Raw genomic sequence first — 17,799 nt, forward strand, 5'->3', positions numbered from 1 at the left:
GAAAAAGTAAAAAATTGTCCCAACTTAAATGTATGTTCTGTACATGGTCAATATTTGCTCAAGTACAGCAAACAACCTTCTGGCTAGAGATATTCTTTGCACAAAATTAGCTCTCCCACACCATTTTTTTCACCACATCGCTGTTAACCATTTCCTAATAATATGATCTACCCTTCTTGAATCCACAGCTATACTCGCTGGTTAACATGGTTCAGAGTAGTTGATTGTATAGGTTTGGGAATCATGTTTAATGTTACAAAAGTTTAAGGAAATTTCATTTTTTTCCTTGTCATTGGGGAAGAACACTGTTTTCCCTGATTCCCTCTTTACCACAGGTTGAATAAATAAGAGCTTTAAAGATGTCACTTTAGATTGTCTTGTGATGAATGGAAACTACTCTCATTTCTATTTTTTTCATCTTACCTCATATAGAAACCGAAGATAAGCAAGATAAAATGAAAAGCTTTAAAGTCAAGCCCACAAAGGGTCAGAAGTTGGGTCCAGATTAAGTCTGGAGGGTGACCAGAAAGGGGCATAAGCATCTTGGATGGATACAAGTTGTGCACCCTCCATGAACATCTTATGCAGTTTTTTTTACCTTGTCCACACCTTGAGGCAGGAATTGTCAATCCTGCAGCTCTCAAGCAGAGCCTGAGTACAATGCCAGTTAGTCCCCTCTGACCCTCAGTATTGTACCCTAAGGATACCCAATGCCTTTGCCCACACATCATTTTGCAAAGGAAGAACTCCCCCAATGAATCCTTTGATGGAAGATCAAACTGGAAGCAGATGTTATCAACAGAAGAGAAATGATGGGCCAGCAATGTTGATACAAGAAGAAGAGAGGATTCTTACTGTTCTTTTGAAGAACACACAAAGACATAGAAAACTAGTGTTTCTTCCAAGTTGCAGAAATTTGCAATGGTATTGTTAATCTGATGACAATTAGATGGCTATTTTTAAGAATACATTTGCAGAGCCTGGCAGCATGGCCTAGTGGCTAAAGTCCTCAGCACTAGGCCACTAGAATGCGCCAGGATCCCATATGGGCGCCGGTTCTAATCCCGGCAGCTGCACTTCCTATCCAGCTCCCTGCTTGTTGCCTGGGAAAGCAGTCAAAGACGGCCCAAAGCTTTGGGACCCTGCACCCATGCGGGATACCCGGAAGAAGTTGCTAGATCCTGGCTTCGGATCGGCATAGCATCAGCCATTGCACTCACTTGGGGAGTGAATCATCGGACAGAAGATCTTACTCTCTGTCTCTCCTCCTCTCTGTATATCTGACTCTCCAATAAATAAATAAATTAAAAAAAAGAATATATTTGCAAATAGTTCTGTGGAAGCTGAACAGAGTTACTGGACATGCTCATTGTTCCTGTTTTAGAGTCTGTTGTTTTAACTGGGAGGATGGGAAGGCATTCCTGCTCAGATTCCAGGTGAAGATTGCCACTGAAAGGAGGAACAATGGCTATGTTCTTGTGATTTAATGTTGGGATCCATTTTCCACATTTGAACAACCACACATGCCAAGAAAATCATCAGAGAGTGCATTAAACATAACCAAGAAAGAGCCAAAAACAGTTCTCCACTCGTGTGAAACCCATGAAGTGGGACAGTATTTTCTTGGGATCAGCCAGAGGCTGGGGGTAGTTCTCTTGCTGGGGTGGGACCCAGTTACTTCGTCACAGTTAAGGGAATCAGTGGGATGGATTCTGAGTTTCCCATTTCATTTACCTGTTTGGGAGATTATGAAAATAGAAAGCCTTTGATGTAATAAAAAACAAATACTTTTATACAATATAACAATTAGTGAAGTAAAACTTCAGACTATTACATTCATGCTTTGAAACAAGAATAATGATTAATTTATCCAAATTTTTAAAAGTAAGATTTGTTCATTTTTTAATTCGAAAGTCAGATGTACAGAGAGGAGGAGAGACAGAGAAGTAGACCTCCCTTCTGATGATTCACTCCTGAAACACCTACAACAGCTGGAACTGAGCTGATCCAAAGCCAGGAGTCAGGATCATCTTCTGGGTTTCCCACATAGGTGCAGGATTCCAGGGCCTTGAGCCCTCCTCAACTGCTTTCCCAGGGCACAAGTAGGGAGATGGATGGGAAGCAGGGCTGACACCCTACATCACATTGGCACCCATATGGGATCCTGGCATGAGCAAAACTAAGACTTCAGCCATTAGGCTATACGCCAGGCCCTAACCATTTCCTTTATAACAAAATATTTGATTTCATTTGAAAGGCTGAGTTAGAGGAAGGGATGAAGTGAAGAAGAGAGAGAGAATCACAGACAAAGAGACATCTCTGTCCCTAAATGCCCATAACAATTAGGCTGATCTGAATTTGAGAGCCAGGAGCGTCTTCTTTGTTTCCTGCAGGAGTGCAGATACCCAAGGCCATTCTCTTCTGCTTTTCAAGGCCATAAACAAGGAGCTGAATTAGTAGGGAAGCAGCCAGGTCATGAAATAGTGCCCTATGGGATGCTGGTGCCACAAGCAGAGAATGAGTTTGCTGTGCCACTGGACCAAACATGTCTTAATAAATTTTCTAGCTGAAGCAGCAGTGGCAGCAATGAAAGTTTTGCTGGTGAGTTTATGTTCTAGGCACTGTGATTCATGTTCTGTCTTTATGCTTGCAACTCCTCTACTGAGGTGAGCCCTGGACATTCCATTTTTAAGTAGAGGTAATTTAGTCTTCAGAGGATCTGTTAAGTCTTCCCATTACCACTCTTAGAGACAGGAATGAGACACAAGGGTGAATGAATTTCAAAGGTTTTATTCTTCAATGTAAGCAACACTGTATAAGAAAGAAAAAATATTCTCTTGTCAAGATATTTCAATGATCATATACAATGCTGCTGAGAAAGAGACAAATCAATAGCAGAGAACATAGTGAGTCCACAAAACAAAAATTTTATGTGACAAATGAGAGTTCAGAAAGTAAGACTCAAAACCAACAGCAAAATTGGATAGTTGTCCAGAACCATGGTGGAACACAAAGGGTGTGAGCGAATGTTAACACAGAGCAAGGAATCCAACAAGAGCTGAATGTCTGTGCATCTTTGGCACATAAGGATTTTGGAAACACTGCCCAACTTGTCGAGTTCTAAATAATCCACATACCCAGTGTCAGTTTCTGAGCTTTAACAACCATTGTGTTTATTTGCTGTGCCAAATCATCCTAGAAGGCAAACTCTAAAACCAGGAAAGAACAAAAGCCAGAGATCCACGATGTACAATGGATTAAAACATTGATGAAGAACATGAGCAAACTAAAAATAGAAAAGTGTGAGATACATACATATAGATACACAGATACACAAAATATCCCTCACAAAATATCAGAGTGTAAAATGCCAGATTTTTCATATTTTCTTCCACCAAGAGCAATTGAGAGAGTATCATCTCTTCCATATCAGACAAAACTTCTCATATGTACTCTAAAAACTTGTTTCTTGATTTTGACCGAAACGTTGTCTTTTGTCTTGAAAGTTTTGTGTGAAATGTTTGGACTAATTGGAAAGAAGACATCATTTCCCTAGTAACTGTACTATCCCAATGATTTGTTGTACAACAAACCACTCCGAAACAGCAGCTAAACAACATTAGCAATGATCTGTCCTGCTCACAGTGTGCAGAATGACAGGGATGGACAAGTTAATTCTGACTTGGAGTCCTAGGTAGATGGTGGCTGAGGACTGAGACACCTTAAATGTTTCTTCCCTCCCAGGCGTGTCTCCTCAGCTGAGGATTCAGCAACAGGGCTCAGAATCCAGACAATGTGAATGGCAGTGATTGCCTGAGTCTTCTTCATGGGATTGTGTTATCACAGCCACTTTGACAGAGTGGAGCACCTTAGGACTCAGGGCTCCTAGGGCAAGTGTCCCGTAAGAAAGTGGAAGGGAATACATGTCCCTTCCTAAGTCCTTGTGATTCATACCTTTGTCTTTTTCATTCACTTTCTATTTGTTGAAGCTATCTCAAAAAATCAAGCACGTTGAGAATGCAGACTCAGTTTTATGATGGCCATGGTGTCCAAAGATCCTCAAATACACTTTAAAACCACAGCAACACCAAATCATTATCACATCAAAATGTTTTCTACTTTTGAGCTATTTCTCTAGTAGATACATTAAATTAATGTCAAAATTTCGATTTGAATTTTAAGGTATAATGAAGTCAAATAAGTTTGCTAAAAAGTCTTTACATATTAGAGCAAATGTGCTATCTGGCCTTTGGGATTGGCTATTTCTCTCAGCATAATGGTCTCCAATGTGGCCCATTTAGCTGCAAACGATTGCATTTCATTCTTTTTAATAGCTGAGTAGTACTCCATATTAGATGAACCACAGTTTTAATTCAGTCTTCTGACAATGGGCATCTAGGTTGTTTGCAGTTTTTGCAATTGTTGATTGTGATGCAGTGAATACATGTGTTTTGTCACATATCATGAGTAATGAAGGTCTAGTTTTTAATTGTAATTCCTTCAGTGACACAAAAGTCACATATTATCATCTACTCCTGAAAGAAGGTGTTTTGATTCCTGTTTTCACCACTCTTGTAATGCAATTTTCTTATGTTTGTTAACTTCATACTGCTGAAAATTTATCATTTTCATCAAAACAAAATAAAATAATTTTAAATGTTTAAAAATTGTTTTCAGGGGCCCGACATGGTAGCCTAGTGGCTAAAGTCTTTGCCTTGCACACTTTGCAATCCCGTATGGGCACTGGTTCTAATCCCGCTGGCCTCACTTCCCCTCCAGCTCTCTTTTTGTTTCCTGGAAAATAAGTTGAGGATGGCCCAAAGCCTTGGGACTCTCCACCCATGTGGGAGACCTGGAAGAAACTCCTGCTCTTGGCTTTGGATTGGCTCAACTCTAGCCATTGCAATCACTTGGGGAGTGAATCAGTGGATGGAAAATCTTTCTCTATCTCTCCTTCTTTCTATATATCTGATTTTCCAATAAAAATAAATGAACCTTTGAGAAAATTAATTTTTAAAATATTATTTAAAAAGACAACTTGTTCTTGAAATAATCGAGAGGATTATTATCATTTTTTATTTCCTAGCACATCATTTAATGTCATAATTTGTTAAATTATTAAAAAAAACAGAATAGCTTTGTGTTATAGAGACTTCATGAATAGACTTCTTTAAGCAAGGACTCCAAAATCATATTGGGGATAAGACGATTTCAGGAAAGACAAGAAATGTACTTTTTTAGGTGGTTCTAATGCAATGAGAGGATAGCTCTTCAGCAGATACACTCTTATTTTTGAGAATTTCTACTATTGAAATCTCCCTTAGCAGAAAACAGCAACAAAAGGCATTGGATCAACTTTTTCCTTTTTCAATTTTCATTAGTTCTCAAGATATTAATGATACGACAAATTTTGGTGCTTATTATCTTTCCTTTAAGAATTGGTGATTTTGGGCCCGGCGCAGTGGCACAGTGGTTAAAGGTCCTCGCCTAGCACGCCCGGGATCCCATATGGGCGCCGGTTCTAATCCCGGCAGCCCCGCTTCCCTTCCAGCTCCCTGCCTGTGGCCTGGGAAAGCAGTCGAGGACGGCCCAAGGCTTTGGGAACCTGCACCCTGTGGGAGACCCGGAAGAGGCTCCTGGCTTCGGATTGGCATAGTATCGGCCCATTGCGCTCACTTGGGGAGTGAATCATCGGACGGAAGATCTTCCTCCCTGTCTCTCCTCTCTGTATATCCACCTTTCCAATGAAAAAATAATAAAAATAAATCTTTAAAAAAAAAAAAGAATTGGTGATTTTTTGAATGTCAATCTTTGCTAAAAGCTATCCAATGGTGATAATTATATACGTGTGATTATAGTTACAACTTAAATATTTGATGCAAATCAACCACAGTTATAAACATACTGTTTATGACATCTCTGTTTCTGGTTTGATTTTCATAGTATATAGTTCATAATTATTTTGTAGCTAAGAGGGATTGAAGGCAAGAGCCATGGTCTGATCTGAATTCATACAGACTGCTTTTAATGATTGCACTGACCTAAGGTTCCCATCTTCTGCCATGTGCCTTAGGCATGCTGTTCAGTAATGAACAAGGACATTCATATAAGAGATGGAAAACACAGCCTTCACCTTTGGGGCAAGGATGATATGTAGAAGGAAAACGATGCCTGTGTTGACATTTAAAAGATGATTAACAGGTTCAGAAACATTATAAAAAAGAGGAAATGCTTTCATCATGAATAGGAGTTCATGGAAGTACAGAGAAAAATATTTAAGGAAGTGATCCTCTATATAATACATGAAGCAGCTGAAAGACCATTTAGAGAGAAAAGCAATAAAAACTGCCTAGCATTGCAGATGAGAAATGCTTCAGAAAGAACATTTTATTATATATGTCATTCAAATAAAAGTTTACATATTCTTTCTGGATTCTTTATGTATTCTGAATGTATTCACTATGAATTAAATGGAAATTAATAGTTTTGTGAAACAGAAATGTTGACATACAAATATGGAAAACATCCATGCTACATTACAACTTCCAAGGTTATGGTAGGGGACACAAGAAAAATCATCCTTATGGATTGTCCAGTCAACCAGAATCTGGAAGGATAATTCCCAGGGGGCTGCAAGCAGGCAGTTGGGTCCTTAACTAAGCTGACCTGAAGACAAAAATGTGGAAGATAAGATGGTAGAGGAAAGCTGAGCGTGGAATGGAAAATAGACTTACAAGTTCTCAGAATATGCGTGGGAAAATGTAAAGCAAGATTCTACTGAACGTACTGTTGTATGATTCTTTATGCTTAGGCCACTGTGAGCTTGCAAGCTGTGACCTTGAAATTGCATGGGAGAAAGACATGTCCACCCCTATGGAGTTATATTTTTCCTTACAACTTGTCATTTCACCCTGAAAAGTCCAGTCATCAATATCTACATTGTATGACCTGTGTACAGAGCTACTTCAAAAAGCTCATTAGAAAATGGAATTGGGCCCGGCGCGGTGGCGCAAGTGGTTAAAGGTCCTCGCCTTGCACGCCCGGGATCCCATATGGGCGCCGGTTCTAATCCCGGCAGCCCCGCTTCCCTTCCAGCTCCCTGCATGTGGCCTGGGAAAGCAGTCGAGGACGGCCCAAAGCTTTGGGAACCTGCACCCGCGTGGGAGACCCAGAAGAGGCTCCTGGCTTCGGATCGGCATAGTATCGGCCAGTTGCGCTCACTTGGGGAGTGAATCATCGGACGGAAGATCTTCCTCTCTGTCTCTCCTCTCTGTATATCCGCCTTTCCAATGAAAAAATAATAAAAATAAATCTTTAAAAAAAAAGAAAATGGAATTGAAAATTACTTTGATACACAAAGATCTAAAATTAACACATAGCTTTTTCATAATGTTCATTATTATGGAATTTTGAAGACATCTTATTTGTAAGAATTTCACATTTTTGCATCAAAATCAATGTATTTTAATGCCATTCCACACAAATGTTTTGAGGTCTGCTTGTTCTATGTATGGTTAAAAAATGTGAAAATCCAATCCAATAAAGTTACTTTATGTCAGGACACACATTTACTACAGCAAGGAGTTACTCAAAAACACATGATGAACTTCACATTGAGCTTCATGAGTTACTTGCAACAATGGAGCGTCCTGCCAAGATCAGCAGGAGCTAGGCATGAAACAGATACAGCTGCATAATCCTGCTACTGTTAACACTATGCTTTCATATCTCTTTCACTGTGAATGATCCCATTCTTATGTGCATTGTGTGTGTTTGTAAGTTTTCATAAAATTGAAGTTTTTAAAATAGATCTGCCTATAATTTATGATACTAAAGAATCATGTAGACAATTATTAAAGTACATGTAACACTTATGAGTTTACAAAAACTGGACTTATTTTATTTAATTGGCAGAATGAAGGAGAGAAAGAGAGAGGGAGAAGGAGAGAGGAAGAGAGAGAGAAAAATCTTACGTCTGCTGGCTCACTCAACATTTAGCTTCAGTAGTTGGGACTGGGCCATGCCAAGCCCAGGAATTGTTAAAGGTGAGGTGGGGGGGGGGGAACGGGTTAAGTGCTTGGATTTGTTCTGCTATTCTCCAAGGAGCATTAGCAGAGAGCTCAATTAGAAGTGGAACAACCGGGACTTAACATAATGCTCCAGTATGGGATGATGTAATTACAGGCTGTAGCTTAATCTTCTGCACCACAATGTATCCCCCTCTAGCTTTTAACAGGTTTGATCTATTGAACAAGCAGAGAGACACACAAACAGGGTTCCCATCCACTGTGTACTTTCTAAATGTCCACCATATCCTGCTGGGTTAGGCAGAGTTCAAAGCCAGAGGCCAAAAACTTAATCCAGGTATTCTAGGTGTAAACAGTTGACCAATCAGTGTTGCCTCCCAGTGTCTGCAATAGCAGGGAGCTGGAGTCAGGTGCTAAATGCTGCACCCAGGTACACCAATATGAATGGTGATACATTAGCCAGAATAATAACCACTAAATTTCCCCCCCCCGTCTCTCTCTCTTTTCTCCTCTCTGTGTTTTGTTAAGAGAGGGAAGTGAGAGAGAGAGAGAGAGAGAGAGAGAGACTCCTACAAGCTGACTCAAAGATTTCTGAACAAAATGAGCCAAGCAAGAGTCAGGAACTGAAGCCAAGATGGTCACAACCCAAATGCTTGAGTCACCATCTGCGGACGAACTGGAAATAAACTAGCAAGAAGCTGGAATCTGAAGCAGAGCCAAGACTAATCTGGTGTATTCCACAGCAAGCATGCTTGTCTCTCAATCAAACACTGTTACTCTAATTTTGTTTGTTTCCAGGATGTGTGGTTCATCTGTAATTTTTTTGAATCCTTGTGCTTTTTTTTTTACAAACTATTTTGTATATGGGTGGATTTACTCAGTTTAATCCTGTGTTGTTTGAGCACTGATACATAGAACAAAAGTCTAGATACAATTAAAACCTCTCAAAGTTGGGACAAATTTTTCAATGAGCGAATGCCCTTCAAATTCTGTTGCTGCCATTTTACTGTGCCTTCTTAATCTGTATTTTTCTTTCTCCTTACTGACACCTCCATAGATTCATAACATCTTAATATTTTGCTTCATGTCACAGTGATTTATAGAAATATGCATGATAAATATTCCAAGTGGTATACCATAAACACGAGTTCAATAACTGTTAGTGGTGGGTCCAGTGTTATGGCACAGCTGGTAAGTCAGCACTTGAGATGATCGGGTCTCAAATTATAGTGTCAACTGCAGTCCTGGTTCCTCCACTTCCTATCCAGGTTCCTGCTAATGGGTACTAGAAGACATCAGGTGATGGCATTAGCACTTGGGTACCTGAAATCTATGTGGGAAACTTGGCTGCAGATCTGTATTATACTCTCCTGTTGTAAGACAATGAAGACTAGAGAAGAAAGGTGAAGAAGAGAGCAAGGGAATACAAAAGGAGGAGCGTGAGGAGAAAGTGAACAAAATCTTGGTCTGTCTGTGTCTCACACCTGAGGTCTTAGCTTTAAGGAATTTGGACAGAGAATTTGTCAATAACAAAATTTGTTTATGTGAGAGACTTGAGAGCAACCTTGGAGAAGCTTGATTAAAAAAAAAAAACTGACAAGAGTCGGTTACATTTTGTTGAAACCTGTCCTTCCCCCCTCTCTTATTTTAGAGATTTACTTATTTTTATTAAAAGTCAGATACACAGAGAGGAGGAGATACAGAGAGGAAGATATTCCATACAACGATTCACTCCCCAAGTGACTACAATGACAGGTGCTGGGCCAATCCAAAGCCAGGAGCCAGGAACCTCCTCCAGGTCTCACATGCGTGCAGGGTCCCAAGGTGTTGGACTGTCATCAACTGTTTTCCCAGGTCACAAGCAGGGAGCTGAATGGGAAGTGGAGCTGCCGCGTTGAGAACCGACATCCATATGGGATCCCGGTGTGCTCAGGGTGAGGACTTTAGCTGCTAGACCACGCTGCCAGGCCCTCATCCTCTCTTCACTCTGTATCTCTGGGTGTGTCCACCCTGAGTCACAGACCACTGGGAGCTCTTCCTTAAGGAGGGTAAAATACAACATATCCATGCAAGAGGAGCCCAAAATGATGACGGCAGGTGTGCTGCACAGCAGTCCCAGCACTATAGTGAGTGCACTGCATACTGAATCTCCAGGCCTTGGGTTTCTACCTAGAGTCTGGCAGAGGTCCCTGAGGATTGAAGAACATCCTAAGCAAACACAACAGTCCAGTTCCAAGGAGATAGGGATACAGTACACATATCAATAATTTATAAAGATGTTCAGAGTGTTTTTCAAAGGATCTCTTTATTTAGAAAAATCAAAGCTACAAAGAAATAGAGGGAGAGTGAGTGATCTCTCTTCTATTGGTCCACTTCCCTGATGAGGGCAATACCTGGTGCTGGGGTTGGCTGAAGACAGAGCCAGGATCAGAATTTGGATCTCTCATGTGCGTAAAAAGGGCTCAAGCACTTGGAACATCTTTCATTGCTTTCCTCGGTGTATTAGTAGGAAGCTGGTAAGAAAAGGAGAAGCCAAAACTAAAACTGCTTCTCAGTTGATATGGAAAAAGAGATTTAATGTAATACTAAATTATGAACAGATGAGTCTAACATTAGAAAGCCTTTAACATCAGAGATTAAGACGAGATTCAACAAAGCCAAGGACCAGTTGGAACAGTCTATCAAGAGGGTAAAACTGAACATCAATTTCAAATAGTAGTAAAAATATTTAGAGAAATATAAAAAGACTTTGAAATCATGAAGCTGTAGAAAAGAAATTCAGAATGAAAAGGAATATTCAAAATATGAAAGTAGAATAGTTTAAAATTGGGCACATGCAGAATGCAATAAAAGGTCAAGGACATAATTAGATGCCTATCGAGAGCAGGTATTTTTAAACAATAATAAGATAATGAATGAATATTATTGAAAAAAAGATATTTTAATAGTGACAATCTGGACATTAAAACTTGTGACTAAACCATGTTTAACAATTATTTAAAAAGGCATTTAAAAAGGCGTATGTAGTAGAATTCTATATACATATATATATATATATGTACACACACACATCCATACATCTATATGCATTTATGTGTAATATCCTCAGACTTAAAGGGCAACAATACCCAGTGTAAAAGAGCTCAGAGTCTGAGTATAAATGCTATATCAGATGAAAATTGATGCATGGCAAGTTGTCTCAGGAGAAAACAGATGAATGCTATTAACACAGCAGACAAGCCAAAGGAATGAACACAGGTTATGTGAAAAACAATCAGGACTGAGTCTGAATGATTTGAAATTACTTTTATACCAACAAAAAGAACAAGCAGGAGACACACTTAGGAAATACTCAATTTTGATCTAGAGTTCTGTTGCAAGTTAAAGTATCTATCTTGTTACAAGGTACCATAGAGGCTTTCAGAACATTTAATATCTTCAGAGCTACACCTGCACTACTTTATAAAGACAACATGGGTACATATCCCACCATAAGCAGAGGAAGCACTGACAATAGGGAGGCCAAGTGCACAGAGATCACGAGACCCAGAGAGGCTCCGTTGTGGTGGTGAAGAAAGAACTCTCAGGACATCCTCAGCCAGAATCCCAGCCATTCTGTTCATTCAGGGCTAACCAGAGGCTTCCGGTGAGAATTTTTGGTTCAAGGAGGTGACATTGATACACTCTCTGATATCTATCAGTGACCTAAGGGAGTTGTGATTGAAATTCATAATAACTCCATAGGGAAAAACAGCACATAGAATAAAACAGCAAGAACTAAATAATAATTATCCATTTTAGGAAATATAAAAAGTGGTGTAAGGTGGGAGTAATGTTTATCAAGTGAGTTGCCTTTAAAAAGCATCATAATTGTACAAATCATATAAAAGTGTTGATTGGGTCTTGGAGTGGTGGCCTAGCAGCTAAAGTCCTCATCTTGATCATGCCAGGATCTTATACGAGCATTGATTAAAATCCCAGTGGTCTAGCTTCCCATCCAGCTCCCTGTTTGTGGTCTGGGAAAGCAGTTGAGGATGGCCCAAAGTCTTGGGACCCTGTACCCACATTGGAGACCCAGAAGAGCTCCTGGCTCCTGGCTTCAGATCAGCACAGCTCCAGCCATTGCGGCTACTTGGGGAGTGAATCATTGTATGGAAGATCTTCCTCTCTGTCTCTGCTCTTCTCTCTATATCTGAATTTCCAATAAAAATTAAATAAATCTTTTTAAAAAGTGCTGATTGAATTAACCCAGAACTATTCAGACCTGGCCTGCTAAACGTTTAACAGGGAAAAGAGAGCTGAGCAGTGGTGAGACCATGGAGAGTAAGAGGAGCAGGTAGATCTACATCAAGACATAGAAAGACTGCCTTTCATTTTGGGAAGTGAATAGTTAGTCCTTAGAGATGAAAATCAGATACTGACAGAACACAATGTTGTTTGTAGCGTTAATGATTAAAAAAAAGTAAAATTTAAAAAGAACAACATTGTATTCCACAGTAAAGAAAGAGAGAAGAGAGTGATGGAAAACTATTCTTCAAATAGAAAAAGAAGATAAAATGCTACAGTTACAGGTGTGAACCCAGATGGAGACAGAACAAACACATAGCACAAATTGTTTTGCGTGTCCCGGGATCCCATATGGGTGTTGGTTCTAATCCCAGCCTTCCTGCATGTGGCCTGGGTAAGCAGTTGAGGATGACCCAAGGCCTTGGGACTCTTCACCCACGTGGGAGACCTGGAAGAAGCTCCTGGCTCCTGGCTTAGGATCAGTACTGCTCCGGCCATTGCGGCCGGTTGTAGAGTGAATCATCTGGAAAGATCTTCCTCTCTGTATATCTGACTTTCCAGTACAAGTAAAATAAACCTTAAAAAATCTTTAATGAGGAACTATATGCAGCTTGGCTCATTTGAGATATACAAGTATGCATAAGTTGATGGCAAATTTAAACGCATTAATATTGACAGTGTTAAAAAGTCCTTTGTTTCACCACATTTCTGGTATACTCTTTCATGCCACATCCCCACCCTAAGTGCAGGTGATGCCCAGTCCCAGATACTCACTATCTCCTGGCTTCCATGCAGTCTGAACATCTTCCTGCCAGGGCCTGTGGGAGAGAAAAACCACAGAGAGCAGAGCCTGGACCACACACTGCCTTCCTCTACCAGCAGAGGAGGCTGTCCGTCACCATGGCTTCTTCTAGAATGTTCAAGCTGCAGGATTCTGGGGTATTATGACCATGCCACTGCTGATTGGACAGTGTGTAGGGCCTCTGAACCCTATGATGTCAAACAGGAGGAGCCAGTCAGCATCTTGCCTATCATCAGGATGGCCATACTGGAATGTGTGAGGGAAGTAAGAGTGAGGGGCTAGACAAGAACTCATGTTCAGAGCAGCAACATCTTGCTTGGTCATGGCTCTACAAGGAGAGTGTTGCGCCACCATCCTGTAAGTGCAACTCATCCATTTGTGTGCCTGCTATGTAGCTGTGATCTGAGCTTGACAGAACCAGTGAGTTACACTCTTATGAACGTTAATTCACTGAAACCACCATCTTGCATTTTTTTCTTTTGCTTGTTGTTGTTTGTTTGAATTAACTTCTCTTCATACCCTGCACTCATTTGTTAGTTACAGCATGTGCTTTAGTTTAAAAGACATATATTACATACATTCACACTTTGTTGTTTCTTTGGCTTTTAGGTATTTACTCATAGACACTCTGTTATGGATGAATAACATTTTGTGTTTGTGTTTTGGTGCTATACGGTGATTCTGAGGTCTAGGTATTTTGTTTATTTGTTGTATTTTCTTGATTATGTTGTATATTTTGCATGGACTAGTGTGGGGAGCTGTAGAGAGCCTGCAGCCCACACCCTAGACAGACTGGGGCCGAACTGCTGCTTCCTGTTATGGTAGAAAAAAACAAGTCACAGGAAGTCTGCTGTGATTGGCCCAGGGGTGCGTGGATGGCACGTGGACAGCGCGTGATCTGTGTGATGATTGGCCTGCCCACTGCGTGCAGAGGTGACCTTTACACTGATTGGCCGAGTTACCCAATATAAGGGGGGGAGAGAGAGCACGCGCCTCGGAGGGAGAGAGAGAGGAAGAGAGCACGCCTAGCCAAGAATTAGCTGCTGCGTGCCTCGCGCTGTGCAGCCGCTGTGCGCCGGTTTTGCTGTGTCATCTCTACAATAAAGGTTCCACAAAGACAACGAGTGTCTGGGTTTGACTTGCTGGCCAAGGGACCCCGACTGACTAGTGTGACACACACACACATATATATATATATATATATATATATATATATATATATATATATATATATATAGTACAGTTGTTGAGAAGTAGATCATCAGACCGTGTGTTTTCATTTGTTGTTTTCATGACCACATTTACACTGTCATTTTCTAGACTGGTTATGAGATGATACATCGTGGTCTGATTACAATCCCACCAAAGATATTTTGAAGAGTCCTGTGTTATTTATGTTGTATGTTGTAGGCTTCCTTGGAACAATCTGGATCGTAAGAAGGAAATTGTGATGTTTTACATTTTCTCTTCATGTTTTACAAGAGCCAGGTGCTGGCAATTATAGGTTTTATATGTATTTGTATTTCTATTTGTACTTTTCTTTTCCACAATGCATTTCCACTAGTGCAAGGATTTCCCCTTTTTCTCCAGTAGTCTTCCCCATTGTTTTTCCTCCATATTGTCACAATTTTCCAATCCTTTGCAGCTCTCACAAGTCCACCATTTTGCCTTTAATTGTATCATAGCATTGTTAATAGAGTACAGTAGAACATCTAGTCTTTTGTTGTCTGGACATATTGAACAGCCTCACTGGGAGTTCTCCTTATATTTAGGAGTAGAGATGCATACTGCAATGCATCTTCACTCTCCAACAGTCTGGGCTGCATTAAGGAGTTCATCTATTAGAGTATACCTATCTGTTGCTTACCTATGTGTCTGCTTGTGATGTATTTGACATGAAGGTTGCCTTACATCAGAAAGAACAGGTGATATCTGCTTGTTTGGGATCGGCTTATTTCACACACAGCAAAAATTTCCTCTGATTGAGATTTTTTTTTTCAAACAGTAGAATTTTTTTTTAATTTATGGGTGACATTCCATGAAGTTGATTACCATACTTTACTTTTTTCCATTCTTCTTTGATGGGCATCTGTGTTGTTTTCATGCTGTTGCATGTTTAGATGGTGCTTCTGCAAATGTCAGTGTGCAAGTCACTCTCTCATATGCATATTTCTCTTCCTTCCGATATATTTTCTGCAGTTGGAAGCTGTGTCAATTTTCAGTTATCTGAGCAATCTCCATATTGATTCTCATTGTTGGTACACTGGCATCTATCTTCAGCAACCGTGGAGTAAGGGACCAATCTCCCTATGGTCAGGTTTTGCAGGACATTTGGAAAACAGGCCAATACACTACATTTAGTGGTAACAAAAAGTTGTGGATATTTTACCACTTATCAAATTGACAAATAAAAAACAACAAAAACTACCATCTACTGTTCTGCTCATTCGGTCGCTTTCCTCTTGTTTTCTCTCAGAAATATGTAAGGAAAGATAAGTCTTTCATTGTCCAATGTCAAAGTAAAAAACAAGATTAAGGAAAGGCCACACAACAGTCATATTAATCACTACTGATTGCTGAGTTCTTCACAGGTGTTAGGTACTCTTTTCAGAAGATTTAAATGTTCTATTCACTAATACATTAATGCAGTTAGTAAATATGCATAACATGAGTCATTTGCTCCAGCCACTCTTCTGGACCCCATTGACATGGCAGGATGCAGAGCAGGGTGCAATGATAGAGCATGTAGGGAAATCAGAAAATTATTTTGCCCACTTAACGGTAAAATCTTGTTACAAGTGATAACCTACACATCAGAGCAATGGAATAAACCAGCAAAAAGGATTCAGTCTAGTACATGAAAAAAAGCCATCTTCAAAAGAAGGAAGAGAGTGAAGTTCAATACCCAAGATGAGTCACTGTCAGCTTAGCCTTCAGCATTACAGCAGGTTCTGGGTTAAGAAATGATCAGGAACATGACACATAGTCTATAAAAAGTGTCAGATCATTCTCTTGGATTTGAACATTTCCAGGTTAGTGCTTTCAGGCAGTGGAGATGCTCACTGGGTCTGAGCTTCCTAGAGTTAGTTCAGATTTTGGGTGATATTTTCTGTGCTGGCATATGTGAATAAGTAGCATTTAACTCTTGTAGACAGGTGGTATATATGTAGGATACAGCAAGGCCATTGTGAATCTGATAGGGGTTTATGTCCAGGGTTATGAGAGGAGGGCTCATAGACATGGTGCTCACTAACTAATAGAAGCCAATGTTTCTTTGAGGCAATATTTCAGCAGCATAAAACAACAAAGAATGGAAGAGAGAAAGACATGGACAATGAAGGCAGGAAGGAAGAAAGGAAGGAAGGAAGGGAGGAAGGAAGGAAGGAAGAAAAGAAGGAAAAAAGAAAGAAAAAAAAACATGAGCTAGATTTCTGGCACAGCAGGTTAAACCATGTCTGCAATGCCGTAAACCTACATGAGTGTTAGTTGAGTCCTGACTGCAATGCTTCCGATGCAGCTCCTTGCTAACACACTGAGGCAGACAGTGAGATGTGTTCAAGTATTTGAATCCCTGCCACATGCATGCAGGAGATGTGGCTGATCTCTAGGTTCCTAATTTCAGCCTGGCAAAGCCCCATCCCTTGAGACCATTTGGTAAGTGACAAGGAAATATTGGAATCTGTTCTTTCTCTTTCTCTTTCTCTCTCTCCTTCACCCTTCACTCCCTCCTCTCTCTCTCTTTCTCTCTCTCTTCTTCATTCCCTCCTCTCTCTTTCTCTGACCCAACTTTTTGAAATAAATACATCTTTAAAAAGAACTGCTTAAATATGTTGTTTAAATACAATGAGCAAACTCACTCAAGAATCAGATCTGGGATCAACTCAGATGAAGTTTCTTTGGATATTTCTTGAACTGAACTGCTGAACTTGGAACCCCAACCAACAAGAGACTGCCAGCCAGTGGACTCTGAATAGGTTTCATTACGGTTGGGACGGAGAGATTGGCAGCAATCCAGAACTGATGAACTATCAAAACTGTATGAGCAGGACCCTTGGAGCGCGCCTCATGTTGGGGATGGGGGATGGGTGGGAGGTAGGGTGGGGCTTTCCCCTTTGTTACTCCCCTAAACCTAGATACAGGGCAAAATGATTATATTAGTGTGGAAACAATGATATTACCCACTTTCACCCTGTAGCCCGTGACCCTTTGTACCCTAATAAACTAAGATTATTAAAAAAAAAATAAAAATTAAAAAAAATACAATGAGATGAAATCAGACCATTCATCAGTTCTTTATCCTATAAGAAAAAGGCAATCATAGGGAAGATTTAAAGTAATATATTATCCTGGTTTGGGAGTATAACCCAGAATATATCAGGGAATCAATTAGATGATTTTTACCAGCATCTTTTGTCGAGACAGTCCTTTACCTAAACTGATGCCTGTGACTTGGAAGCTGAAGACATAAATGAGCTCAGCTCAGTGACTTGGTCTGGGCTCTTGGGTGGATTTTAGTTGGAGCTGCTCAGTCATCTGTGACTTACAGAATGATGAAGCACAGCAGTAATTAGGTGAAAGAATATAGCTCACGACTGGACTCACCAGCGTTGTACCTCCACCAATGTTTGCAAGTTCAGATAAAGACAGATGGAAAGCCATGGGTAAGTGGAGGAAGATACTATA

The sequence above is a fragment of the Ochotona curzoniae genome, unplaced genomic scaffold (genome assembly GCF_017591425.1).
Source record: "Ochotona curzoniae isolate NIBS_2020 unplaced genomic scaffold, NIBS_Ocur_1.0 scaffold_4953, whole genome shotgun sequence".
Taxonomy (NCBI): domain Eukaryota; kingdom Metazoa; phylum Chordata; class Mammalia; order Lagomorpha; family Ochotonidae; genus Ochotona; species Ochotona curzoniae.